Here is a 13177-nt window from a genome sequence, read left to right as displayed (position 1 = left end):
ATTTTTTTTTCAAATTCACCAGGATCTGGCCCTCCATCCCAAAGATGTAAAGATCTCCAGATCCCTGATGGAGTCCCTGGGTACCACAAAAATCTGCCTGGATCTGCAGGGCAAAATGAACAAAACTGCTGAGACTGATGCTCAAGATTTGCACAGAGCACTGACTAAGGTGTCCCCTGTCTGCTAGTGAAACATGCTGTGAGGAATGCGGTGATCCTCTGCTTGGGGACACACACAAGAGGGATTTTTCTGTAGAAAGCAGACTTTGACCTGCTGTTGGACAGTATTTAGAAGTTTTTTGTTTACCTTTGCCTTTTTTCCTGCCAACGAGTTGTTCCTTCTTTCCTAATGAGATGTTCATTCTTCCCTCAGCCGTTGGCCTTGAGCTATATCTTCTTTTTACATCTGCTTCTCCTAAGGTTCTCATCTACATCCCTATAGTTAGGATATTTTGAAGTTCCCATCCACATCCCCGATAATTAGGATATTTTACCATATGTGTAGCTAAAGACTAATTTGGATAAGTTTTAGCATCTTCTCCATCTCAGTCCCTGCTGCCCTGACAAAGGTCCCTGCCTGGGGACACCAAGTGCAGCTCTGCCCAGGACTACCATGGCAACCACTGCGTGTCAAAGTGATGTCACCATTGCACCACAAACGTGGCCCTATAGAAGTGGGGTTTGGGGGCTTGGCTGTCACTTTGCCTGCGCGTCAGCGAGGAATAAGCTGATCGAGCAGCTGACGAAGGCAAAGTGTGTTGAGGTGGCCACAGTCAGCGTCAGCTGAGTGCGGTAGCGGAGCTGTGCGGAGGAGCACGGTGGTGGGTAGGAGCAGGGTGCTCGCTGGGTTTTTCAGGTGCCTAAAGCCCAGACCCCAGGCATCCTTTTGGCTGGGAGGGTTGGGGCTGCTCTCCCGGGGCCACTGCTAAGAGCTGGGTGCTGTGTTTTAGGTTACACCTGTGTCCTGGTTTCAGTTAGCACAGAATTAATTTTCTTCCTAGTAGCTGGTGGAATGCTGTGTTTTGGCTTAGGATGAGAAGAGTGCTGATAACACCTCGATGCTTTAATTGTTGCAGAGCAGTGCTTATACTAAGCCAAGGACATCTCAGCCTTTTGCTCTGTCCTGCCAACGGGCAGGCTGGGGGTGCAGTAAGAGCTGGGAGGGGACAGACCCAGGACAGGTGACCCAAACTAGCCAAAGGGGTATTCCATACCATCTGACGTCATGCTAAACAATATGTAGGGGTGGCTAGCCGGGGGGAGGGGGCCGGACTGCTCGGGGTTAGGCTGGGCATCGGTCAGCGAGTGGTGAGCAATTGCATTGTGCATCACTTGTTTGTACATACTATTATTACTTTCCTATTATCACCATTGTATTATTATTGTTATTATTTTTATTATTATTTTGTTATTATTATTTTCCTGTCTTATTAAACTGTCTTTATCTCAACTCACGGGCTTCACTTTCCATTTCTCTCCCCCGTCCCAGAGAGGGAGGGGGGAGGGTGAGCGAACGGCTGCGTGGTGTTTAGCTGCCGGCCGGGTTAAACCACGACAGCCTTTTTGGCGCCCAACGTGGGGCCCGAAAGGTTGAGATAACGGCAGATCTGACCAGAGTGTGTTAAACTAAAATTGGTGTAAGGATTAGACCTGCTTAATAGTCACTTGTCATGATGCTGATTGCTTTAATCTCAACTCTGCTGCGCCTGTTTTCCAAATTGAGTATTATAGTACATTATTTTCCGTATTTACTCTCTGTCGTGTTGTTTATCCTCTCCGGGCCCTGGTTTCAGATCATTATGGTGCTGTGTGTTGTAGCAATGGCTTATGAGACGATGAAATATGTGGTCATGACTCTAACTTGTTATTTGTATTCAGTAACATCGTCGACTCTGTACTTTGGAAACTGTATCTTGGAAACTATTAGCAATTATACCTATTGTTTTTTTCCATTAGGGAGTCAAGCTGTGGAGGGGAAAGGGGAGGATATTTTTCCTTACTTGCTTACTCTCCCTTTCTCCTTCACCACCCCTGTATCCTCCTGGGTCACTCTGCCTTCTCCCTCAAAAAAAAAAAATATGGAACGCTTCACGAATTTGCGTGTCATCCTTGCGCAGGGGCCATGCTAATCTGTGCACCAAGTGCAGCTCTGCCCAGGGCTACCATGGCAACCATTATGTGGTCAAAGTGATGTCACCATTGCACCACAAACGTGGCCCTATAGAAGTGGGTTTTGGGGGCTTGGCTGTCACTTTGCCTGCGCGTCAGGGAGGAATAAGCTGATCGAGCAGCTGACGAAGGCAAAGTGTGTTGAGGTGGCCACAGTCAGCGTCAGCTGAGTGCGGTAGCGGAGCTGTGCGGAGGAGCACGGTGGTGGGTAGGAGCAGGGTGCCCGCTGGTGCCCGCTGGTGCCCGCTGGTTCGATTCCGGAATCGAACTGGATGAAGACGACAGTCGTTTGGTTACCATCTGGTTCGATCCCAGACGAAGACAGCAGAGACGCTGGTGGATACCGTCCGATTGGAGTCTGGACGAAGACGACTGATTCGTAAGATACCGTCCGGTTGGGTAAGGGTACGGTTGCCAGTTTTTGTGTGTGAGAGTGTAACTGAGATTTCTAAAGTCAGAGTGGAGGTCTTTTTGTTTTCTCACTGGTTCTAATCTCCTGTCGGGGGGACTGGACTGGTGAGAAGAGGGATACGTGGGTGGGTGATAGGTCCTAAACCCCCTGCAAGACACTCTCACTGGGCAACCAAGGGCTGTGGGAATTGCCACTAGTAAAATTCCCGGATGGGTCAGATAAAATCGAAGACCAAGGACCAGAAAGGGAGCAAATTACCAGATATATGACCAAAAAGTCCATTATGAATAATGATTAGAAATTGGAACAATAGGGGCCCCAGAAAATTAAAGAGTAAATTGAAAATGATCCAGTATTATATGATAGAATGACCAAAAGAACCCTTAAGACCCCCTGTATTTTGATCCACGGAGGACGGGGTCTGTCAGGCTTTGAACATTAATAGTAGAATACCCGTGGATCTGGAAAAGAGCAAGCTGAAACATTGGAATTAGAAATTAGAGAGCAATTGATTAAGAATGAATATGTGCTACTGTGCTGTGCTGCGCTTATACCACCAGATAACAGGAGCCTCTCGGGCCCTGAGAATCAGATCAAAAACAACCTCATGGTTCAGACTTTAATCAAGGGGTCTAAAATAAGGAGGACTGTTCATAAAGGGACAGGTTATGTATATGTATAGGAATGTTTATGTATATGTAACTTTTTACTAAAGCAATTTGTCACGTTAGGCCTGCACGACTTTGGGGGGACTACCCGCCCCGTGCTGCACGGAACTGAGTAAACATACCTACTTTACAATCTTACTGATTGTGGAGTCAGCTTTCTGTGAGTCATTTTGGTGAGCCAGGCAGGAGACACTCTGCTCGGCTGCGGGATCGGCTGCAGCGTGGACGCCCCTAGGTGCACCCTGAGCGTTTTTGCTCGGAGGGGACTCCACTCTCAGCTGCTCACCGCAGGAGCAAAGATCTCCTGAAACTGCAGACAAACGGTGTGTTTTCAGCTGCTGGAGGGATACTAACTGGAGTGTTAATAATTGTATGTGTTTTTATGTATGTATTTTGTGTTGAAAGTATTTGTGTAAATGTAATGGTTTGAAACAAAGTGTTACAAGTCACTTCACGAAGAACACAGTCAGAGACAATACTTGTTCGGTTGGTTATCATTCTAAATTATATTCCTGTGGTATGAATGAGATGTGCTGGAGGCCTCCGTGTGCGAGTGTGCTGTGTGAGTGAGACGCAGCATTGCTGCAAAGCGAGTGCAGAGTTCCGATCCGTTGTTCCGTACTCTCCGCAAGGGGAGTGGGCAGAGACAAACGAAGTGCTTGACAGACTGAAAAGAAGTGCTGTTTTATCCAAGTTTTGAGTGGTGGTGCCTAATATATGGGTCCGGTGTATCTTGTGTATCTTGTGTATCCTATTTTTGCTCTTAAATGTTTTGACTGTGACAAGAAAAAGGCAGGAGCATGATATGACATGCTTCCTGCAACATATGAGGCCCGCACAGGCCAAGACCTGGACTTGCTGAGACCTGAACAGGCCGAGAGACCGGAGCGGCGCCGAGAGACTGGAGCGGCGCTGGGAGACCCGAGACACTACGGAGGGACTACCGCTGGATGGAGAGAGCCCTGAGAGATGCTGCAAAGCCACGGACGGCTCTGAGAGACACAGAATAGACCTGACAGAAGCTGCAAAACGCGGGGAAATTGAAGTAATTGCGGAACATCCGAGATCGAGTTGCTACGGGAGACCAGAGGCGTCAGTGGACACCGGTAGCTGACCCTCAGTGTGTGGCGAGTCGGCACAGAGCAGAGGGACGGACATCAGGACCCTGCAGCCTGTCTGACATAACCATGGAGGCAGTGGCAGCAGCGGCTGTGCTGCTTCACTCTGGCATTCTTTTTATAAAAGGTTTATCTCGCAATGCAAAAAAGACTATTCGTCCCCAGATCGGTGTTATAACTATTACTAATGACGACTTAGCTCTATTGCAGGGCAGGAGTGCAGAGACGCAGATTACACTGCCAAATGACCACCGGCAGGCTCTTTCACAAACCTAAGGTTGCAGCTGGCACTGCCTGCAGCCGTATAGCACACTTACACTCTCTTTCCTAACTAGTAATCATGTGTCTTATCCATTTGTGGTGAATGGCCAGTGACAAAAAGAAAAGGGGGGAGACAAAGACAGAAACGGTACAAGGAGGATGCCACTGACACTAACAGCATGGGTAATAGGAGTAGTATAAGTGACACAGGTGACGGTGCAGGGCACTCTGCCTGCTGCTCGCCTTCGCCTGACTGTGCACTGCTACCGACAGTGCTAGAGTAAAATGTGAAGACTGCTCAGATGGCAGTGATGAGAGTGCTTGTGTGAAGAAGATGTGTGAAGCAGATGTGTGCTGAATCTGACTTTGTGTGCAACAGTGGTCAGTGTGTGCCAAACAGATGGCCGTGTGATGGGGATCCGGACTGTGAAGATGGGTCTGACGAAAGTGCTGAGCTGTGTCATATGAGAACATGCCAGGTAAATGAAATCAGCTGTGGTCAGCTGTGGTCCTCAGTCAACCCAGTGTATCCCAGTGTCGTGGAAATGTGATGGTGAAAGAGACTGTGACAGTGGAGAAGATGAAGAGAATTGTGGCAATGTGACTTGTAGTGCAGCAGAGTTCACATGCAGTAGTGGACAATGTATTTCCAAAAGCTTTGTCTGCAATGGTCAAGGTGACTGCTCTGACCACTCGGATGAATCTTTGGAGCAGTGTGGCTGCCAGCCTGCACCTCTGGTGAAGTGTTCTGTGAGTGAGGTGCAGTGCGGCTCAGGTGAATGTATCTACAAGAAGTGGTGATGTGACAGAGATCCTTATTGCAAGGATGGAAGTGATGAAATTAACTGCCCTTCCTGGACCAGTTCAGATGTGAAGGTGGGAACCGTGTCCATAGGAGTAGGCAGTGCAGTGGTGTGAGAGACTGTCTGGATGGCACTGATGAAGCAAACTGTAACAATGTTATTTAGTGCTCTGGACCTGACAAATTCAAGTGCAGAAGTGGAGAATGCATAGATACCAATAAGGTGTGTAACCAGCAGAGAGACTGCAAGGACTGGGGTGATGAGCCCCTGAAGGAATGCAACAAAAATGAATGTGACTGTCCAGCTGGGAAACTGTGGAGATAGTGATGAATGCCAAAACCCTGGTATCTGTAGTCAAATCTGTATCAACCTGAAAGGCTATCAGATGAATCCTGCTACGGGAACCTGAAAAGGGCCATACGGCAAAGCAAATTAGATAACTGTTATTTAACTTGTCAGAAGATAAAAAAGAAAGTGTTTCAACAAGCAGCCACGGGAGGGAAGAATCACTGAACCCTCGATGTGAGGGACTGTACCTTGTTTTACTGACTACTGAAACAGCTGTGAGAACCGCAGAAAGGGACCCACGCGTCCAGAATAAAAGGACCAGTAACTACTGAAACTTGGAGAGTTGAGCCCGCTCCTGGGAAACTGAAACTCATGCTAAGGAAGAACTAATATTCTGGCAATGAGGCTCTACATGAATTAAGGATGCCAAATAAAGGGGACAAGCCTGAAGGGAGGAAAGGGAGAAGGCAAGACCGGGGCAGGACCCTCCACTGCGGTGTGTATGGTCTACGGAGGGAGGCAATCCCTATGGGTATTGACTGCCAAGTGAGAGGGCCTCGACCGGACTTCTCCCACACTAAGATCAGGTTGTCCAGGTTGTCCCGAGAAAATAACATAAGAACCTTTTTTTTAACCTATATAAAATTGTGATTCGTTTTCCAGGAGCTGGATCACTCTGACAGGCCGAACGGTAACACAAGCCTGAATCAACCCTGAAGGTGTTTGCCTATTATGATCCAGAAACGTGGGCAGAAGACAGATCCTGGGACTATAGGACCCCAGTATATATACTTAATAGAATAATTAGGTTATTAGCTGTAATAGAAATAGTTATAAATGATGAGAACTGCTTTGTATCAAAATTGCCTAGCTTTGGATTACTTACTAGCACAAGAAGGAGAAGTCTGTGGAAAATTTAGCTTTAGTAATTGCTGTTTAAAGATTGATAAAAAGGGTGTTTCTTCCTAGTAGCTGATAGAATGTTATGTTCTGGTTTAGGATGAGAAGAATGTTAATAATATGCTGATGTTTTAATTGTTTTTAATTGTTACAGAGCAGTGCTTACATCAAGCCAAGGACCAAGCCAAATTCAGCTTCTCACTGTCCTGCCAGCAGGCAGGCTGGGAGGAGGGCCGGACTGCTCGGGGTTAGGTTGGGCATCGGACAGCAGGTGGTGAGCAATTGCATTGTGCATCACTTGTTTCGTATACATTATTACTAGTAGTAATATTATCATCATTATTATTGTTATTATTATTATTATTTTCTTGTTTTTATCTCAACTCACAGGCTTCACTTTCCCATTTCTCTCTCCCATCCCAGAGAAGGAGAGGGGGGAGGTGAGCGAGCAAACACAAACCTGGAAGGATATGGAATGGGATTTATTTTCATGACTGCCTGGTGGACCATGGGTTAGAAGAGTGTTATTTTTTTTGTTATGTGGTGTAATGACGTTATTATTTGTACCTTGTATGATACCTTGTTTTACATTATCAATACGCCGGGTGATAAATAGTACATTGGTAATAACTTCGTTAAAAAAGGAAGGGAATATGTCAATTATGATGCTTAAGAATTGGACCCTCCAAGAACAAACTGATGAAATCCAATTATTAATAACAGAAGAGACACGAATTGGGGATATTAAAAAGAAGATAAGGGATTGTGAGGAATGTTTTAACAATTCCAATTCGTGTCCATAAATTCGTGTCCATAAAGAATAATTCTGTTTGAATCCTGTCTGCCTCTGGGCCCTGCACTGGCAGTTTAATTCTTGAACCACATATGCAGTGTGTCCCAGTCTCCCCCTCATTCTAGTCAATTTATCACGTCTTCAGAAAACACTCCTTAAATTTATGAACCTGTTTGCTTTTGTTATTCCTGACTTCTAGTTCTAACAGTTACAGCCTTTTTTCCTGTCTTCTTCGAGATTAACTTAACACTGCTATAGATGTGTCTGTGAATAGCTGGGAAAGAATGTTTTAATTGCTCGTGAGTCATCAACCTGTTTGGGAGTTTCAGAACAACTGATAATAACTGGTGACTGCTGGTGACTGTTATGAGATCCTTGGTATCTGGCCAGGGGGGCCAAGAGATTAAGAGGAAGAAAAAAGAAGCTGAAGGACAGTTGGGAGACAAGACCTGTGGAGAGTGTACAGAGAGTGTTCCATAAACTTGGAATAGTGCCGAGTAAGTACAAAGGGTGAGAGGAAGACTACGAGCCTTCAGCATGAAAGACCCCTAGAGACCCCCAGAGGAGACTGATGCGCATGCTCCAGTAGGAGGGACTGGACCCCGGAAGCTAATTATAATAATCTATTTTTTTAGAAGTAGTAATGAATATGTATTAGTCTAGGTGCATAAAAATCAGCTGCTTGATGTAGCTGGTGTGCGTCCTGGTGGAGCGGAGACTCCCGGTGCACCCAGCGCTGTTTCCATACCTCTATTCGTTTATATTCTTTTAATAAATCCTATTTTTTGTATTTAATCCTAATTTGAATCCTGAGCCATTTATAACAGGAGCAGGGTGCCCGCTGGGTTTTTCGGGTGCCTAAAGCCCAGACCCCAGGCATCCTTTTGGCTGGGAGGGTTGGGGCTGCTCTCCCGGGGCCACTGCTAAGAGCTGGCTGCTGTGTTTTAGGTTACACCTGTGAGCAAGGAGCCAGAGTGAGAGCAGTGTTTGGGCTTCAGGCTGTGTTGGGTCTGTCTGAGCTGGAGTCACCTTTTCCCTGCAGCAGCCCGCACAGTGCTGTGCTCTGCACTTGTAGCTGGAGCAGCACTGATATCACCCCGGTGTTGTGTCTATTACTGCGTAGTGCTGGCACAGCATCAGGACTACTTCTAAGCCCCCAGGAGCCAGCAGGCTGCGGGTGGGCAAGTGATGGGGACGGGACATTGCCGGGGCAGCTGACCTAAACCAACCAAAGGGATATTCCATAACACCTGATGTCACACTCAGCAATAAAAGGGGGGGCTATCGTGGGGGAGGGGGCTGTTCCTCCTGAACAACCACTACGCGTTTAAGGCCCTGCTTCCCAGGACGTGGCCGAACACCGCTCGCTGATGGGAAGTAGAGAATAATTTTTCTCTCTCTCTGTGCTTCCGCGCGGACTGATTGTTTCTTTTGTATCTGTTTTTCCTTCCCATTCCCTTTCCCTTTAATTAAACCTTTCTCATCTCAAACCTCGAGTTCTCTGTGCTGTATTTTCTCCCCCTTCCTTCTGAGGAGAGGGGGAGTGAGAGAGTGGTTGTGGTGGAGCTTGGCTGCCCACCTGAGTAAAACCACCACACCGGCTCAGGATGAAAACCGTGTTCAAGATGAAGATACGGAGGCTGGAGGTGCTGCTGGCCTTTTGGGGCCTGAGCATTTTGGGCCCCTATCTCCTTGGAGTGCCATGCAGCCCTTACTTTCTGGCCCTACCAGTTCTGACCAGCCTCATAGCTAGGATATGCAACACCAAGGCCAAGGTAGGAGCCAGGTTTGATATCACCCCAAACTCTCCCCGGGCACAGCAGGCACAGCATGGAACACAATCCACAGTCGCTAGCTAGGAATGCGGTGATCCTCTGCTTGGGGACACATGAGACCAAGCAGGAAGGAGAAGCAGGGACACACTGCACAGTCACTAGCTCCGTGGCTGTGAGTGGAGCAGGACAGGAGGACTCTCTCCACACCACAGTCCCTATGTGGTCTCTGCTCCCGTGGGCACAGCCACCCTCCCCAAATACCCTTGACCAGCTGCAGAGAGCTGGGATGGAGCCACTGCTGCAGGAGGCATTCAGGGGCCTACGTCAGGGTAGCTTGGTGCAGTGTCTCCAGCTCTCCTGGGGACAGATTAAGAGCAGAGTGTGGAGAAACACTCAGAAAATGACTGGCTAGCTCCCCCCCCCCCCCCCCAACGTTTTGGGACCACAAGGAAAAGGGCAGAATAGAAGCAACACGAAAAGTGTAGCTGCATCAGCAAGACATCTGCCAGAGGAGAAAGCAGCTGGCCATCAAGGAAGAACTGTTGGGGCTACAAGCTCAGGATTCACCAGGATCCAGCTCTCCATCCCAAATATGCAAGAGATCTCCAGATCCCTGATGGAATCCCTGAATCTCAAAGAAATCTGCCGGGACCTGCTGAGCAAACTGAACAAAATTAATGAGGGAGATACTCAAGACTTGGACAGAGCATTGAATAATTCCCAGTCTGCCTGAAGTGCCGTTGGTGCCTCACGAGCAGCTGTCCATGCCACACACAGCCCGTTGCAGACAGGTCCATTGGCTCCTCCACATGACACTGCAGAACCTGTCTGTGACACTGGTGTCACTTCTTGGCAAGAGTATTTAAGAAAAGGCAAACCCACCAGACAGGTATTGAGGAGTGAGGGAAAAAGTGGGGAATGACGAAGGCCAAGGGCAGGGGAGGAGGTGGGCTAGGAGTGTGGGGGAGGACACTTTCCAGGGTGACCCCCCCAGCACCCCTCTGCGCTCTGGACACTGTCCAGTGCCCAGAAGCCCTGATGGCATCCCTGGACACCACAGAAATCTGCCTGGACCTGCTGACCGAACTGAACAAAATTAATGAGAGTGATGCTCAACACTTGTATAGAGCATTGAATAAGGTATTCCCTGTCTGCCTGAAGTGCCATGGCTCTATTGGCTGCAAATGTCCAGCTGTGAATATCAGGGGTGTGTGGGGCATCTTTAAGGAGACACCGGGGCTGCCTGGTGCAACACACAGCCTGTTCCAGACAGGACCATCGGCTCCTCCACAGGACACTGCAGAACCTGTCTGTGACACTGGTGGCACTTCTTGGTGAGCGTATTGAAGAAAAGGCAACTCCTGTGACTGGTACTGAGGAGTGAATGGAAAAGTGGGGAATGGCAAAGGATGAGGGCAGGGAAGGTGGTGGGTAAGGAGTGGGGGGGAGACTCTGGCCGGGATGACCCCCCCAGCACCCCTCTGTGCTCTGGGCACTGCCCAGTGCCGACGGAAAGCCCCAGGTCAGGCAGAAGAGAGCTCAGTCCCAGAGGAGGAGCAGCCACAGCAGCACCCACAGCAGAGCCCCCTTCCAGCTGCAGCCATGCTGCCTGTCCTCCCCTCAGCCAGGACAAGATGGCCGCCAGGGCAGCCATGACACCTCACAAAATGGCTGCCAGGGTGGCCATTCCAAGCCACAGAACGGCCCCCAGGAAACCCTCATTTTCACCAAATGGCTGCCAGGGATGCTCCTCTCAGAGCTCTTGGCCAGTGAACAAAACTACTGAGGCTGATGCTCAAGGCTTGCGCAGAGCACTGAATAAGGCACACCCCGTCTACTGGTGAAAAATGCTGTGAGGAATCTGTCACAGAAAATGTTGAGTTGGAAGGGACCCACAAGGATTATCAAGTCCAACACCTGGCTCCACACAGCCCTCCGTCCCCAATCAAACCATATTCCTGCAAGCTTCATGCTCTTCCCATGGGGCCTATCACTGCTCACCAGACAGAAAACATCAGTGCCTGCCCCTCCGCTGCCTGCCACGAGGAAGCTGAAGGCCAGAACGAGATCTCCCCTCGTTCCGCTGAGTACCACTGTTGCCCTTCCCACAGAGCGCACTGGCTGCCCCCATTCCTAGCACTGCCTCTGTTCCCAGCTCCAGGACCAGGATGGCCCTTTTCCTCTCCCAGAGCATCCCAGAGCTGGCAGGGCTGGCTGTAGGGTGCTGGGAGATCATCCGGTTGTTTGTAAGGAGAAGCCTAACGGATGGTGCTGGCTCTTTCCTGTCCAACAGCTCCGCCCCCAACCTGTTGGGACCACAAGGAAAAAGGCAGAGTAGAAACAACATCCAAAGTGTAGCTGCATCAGCAAGACATCTGCCACAGGAGAAAGCAGCTGGCCATCAAGGAAGAACTGTTGGGGCTACAAGCTCAGGATTCACCAGGATCCAGCTCTCCATCCCACATATGCAATAGATCTCCAGATCCCTGATGGAATCCCTGAATCTCAAAGAAATCTGCCGGGACCTGCTGAGCAAACTGAATAAAATTAATGAGGGAGATACTCAAGACTTGGACAGAGCATTGAATAAGGTATTCCCTGTCTGCCTGAAGTGCCATCGGTGCCTCACGAGCAGCTGTCCACACCACAGCAAGACTGCAGCAACCCATGCTGTGTCCATGCTGACCATCTTCATCCACTCCCTGAACATCCTGCTGCTTGTGGAGGAGATCAAACTGAAGGTGGAGCTAGGCTTTGAACTGTCTGTCTTTGGGAAGGTGGTACACAAATGGAAGAAAACTCTGGAGCTACCTGACCCTGCTGGAAATGAAGAATGCTTTGAGGAACGCTGTGAGGTATGCGGTGAGCCTCTCCCAAGGGACACACAAGAGGGATTGAGCCTACCGAATGGACATCTGAAGAGACCAAGCAGGAAGGAGCAGTGTGGGACACGCTTCACAGTCGCCAGACCTGTGACTGCGCATGGAGTAGGACAGGGGAAGTCTCTCCACACGCCAGATCCCATGTGGCCTCTGCCCCCATGGGCACAGCCACCTGTCCCAAATGCGCTTGATCAGCTTCAGAGAGCTGGGATGGAGCCACTGCCAGGCTGGGGGTGTCAGACCCATCTGCCCACTGAGGCAGGGACCGGCACCCTCAGGGGAGCTCAGCACCCTGCTGCAGCAGTGGGAAGGGGAGCAAGAGCTGGGGCTGCATTGCGGGAGCCGTGGGAGAGCTCCCCAAATGATCCTTGAAGGGACACTGAAAAATGGAGCCCTAGGCTGTGCAAGGGGCCAGCCCTGCCCCTTCTGGGGCGCTGGCAGAGGCAGGGAAGCATCCAGCAGCACAAGCCTCTTCCCAGGGCCACCAAGCCAGCACGGGTGCTGGCTGGACACCCCTGGGGCTCACAGCCATCTCAGACAGACAGGCCGGAGGAAAGGGCTGAGAGGAGCCTCAAGAAGTTCGTTAAGAAGCGCAGGGTCCTGCCCCTGGGGTGGAGCAAGCCCAGCACCACCTCCTGCTGGGGGCAGCCGGCTGGAAGCAGCCTGGCACAGAAGGGCCTGGGGTCCTGGCGGGCACCGAGCTGAACAGGAGCCAGCAAAGGGCCCTCGCCACAAAGAGGGCTGCTGCTCTGTTGGGCTGCACTGGGCAAAGTGCTGCCAGCAGGGCAAGGGAGGACAGGTATTGAGGAGTGAGGGAAAAAATGGGCAATGGCAAAGGCCACCAGGGCAGCCATGGCACCTCACAAAATGGCTGCCAGGGTGGCCATTCCTCACCACAGAATGGCCCCCGGGCAGCCCTCATTGTCCCCAAATGGCTGCCGGGGGTGCTCCTCTCAGCTCTTGGCCAGGCTGCCCAAGAAGAAGGGCCGGGCACAGTTGGGGGCTGGAGCTTGTGGAGGAGGGGGTGGCAGAAGCAGGGATGGAGGCCCTGGGTGAGTGAGGCCAGGTGGGGAAGCACCAAGAGTACGACACTCCGGCAAAGCACAGCT

The 13177-nt window shown here is 50.1% G+C and overlaps 1 pseudogene; it reads right to left on the bottom strand.

Moving 5' to 3' along the window:
• Positions 1 to 2071: 2071 nt before the first annotated feature.
• On the bottom strand, positions 2072 to 2132 carry LOC140002312 (U6 spliceosomal RNA; annotated as a pseudogene).
• Between the last annotated feature and the right edge of the window lie 11045 nt (positions 2133 to 13177).

This window comes from Anas platyrhynchos, chromosome 3, assembly GCF_047663525.1.
Source record: "Anas platyrhynchos isolate ZD024472 breed Pekin duck chromosome 3, IASCAAS_PekinDuck_T2T, whole genome shotgun sequence".
Lineage (NCBI taxonomy): Eukaryota > Metazoa > Chordata > Aves > Anseriformes > Anatidae > Anas > Anas platyrhynchos.
The sequence above is the reverse complement of the archived record's forward strand: the minus strand, read 5'-3'. Positions and strand labels throughout refer to the sequence as shown.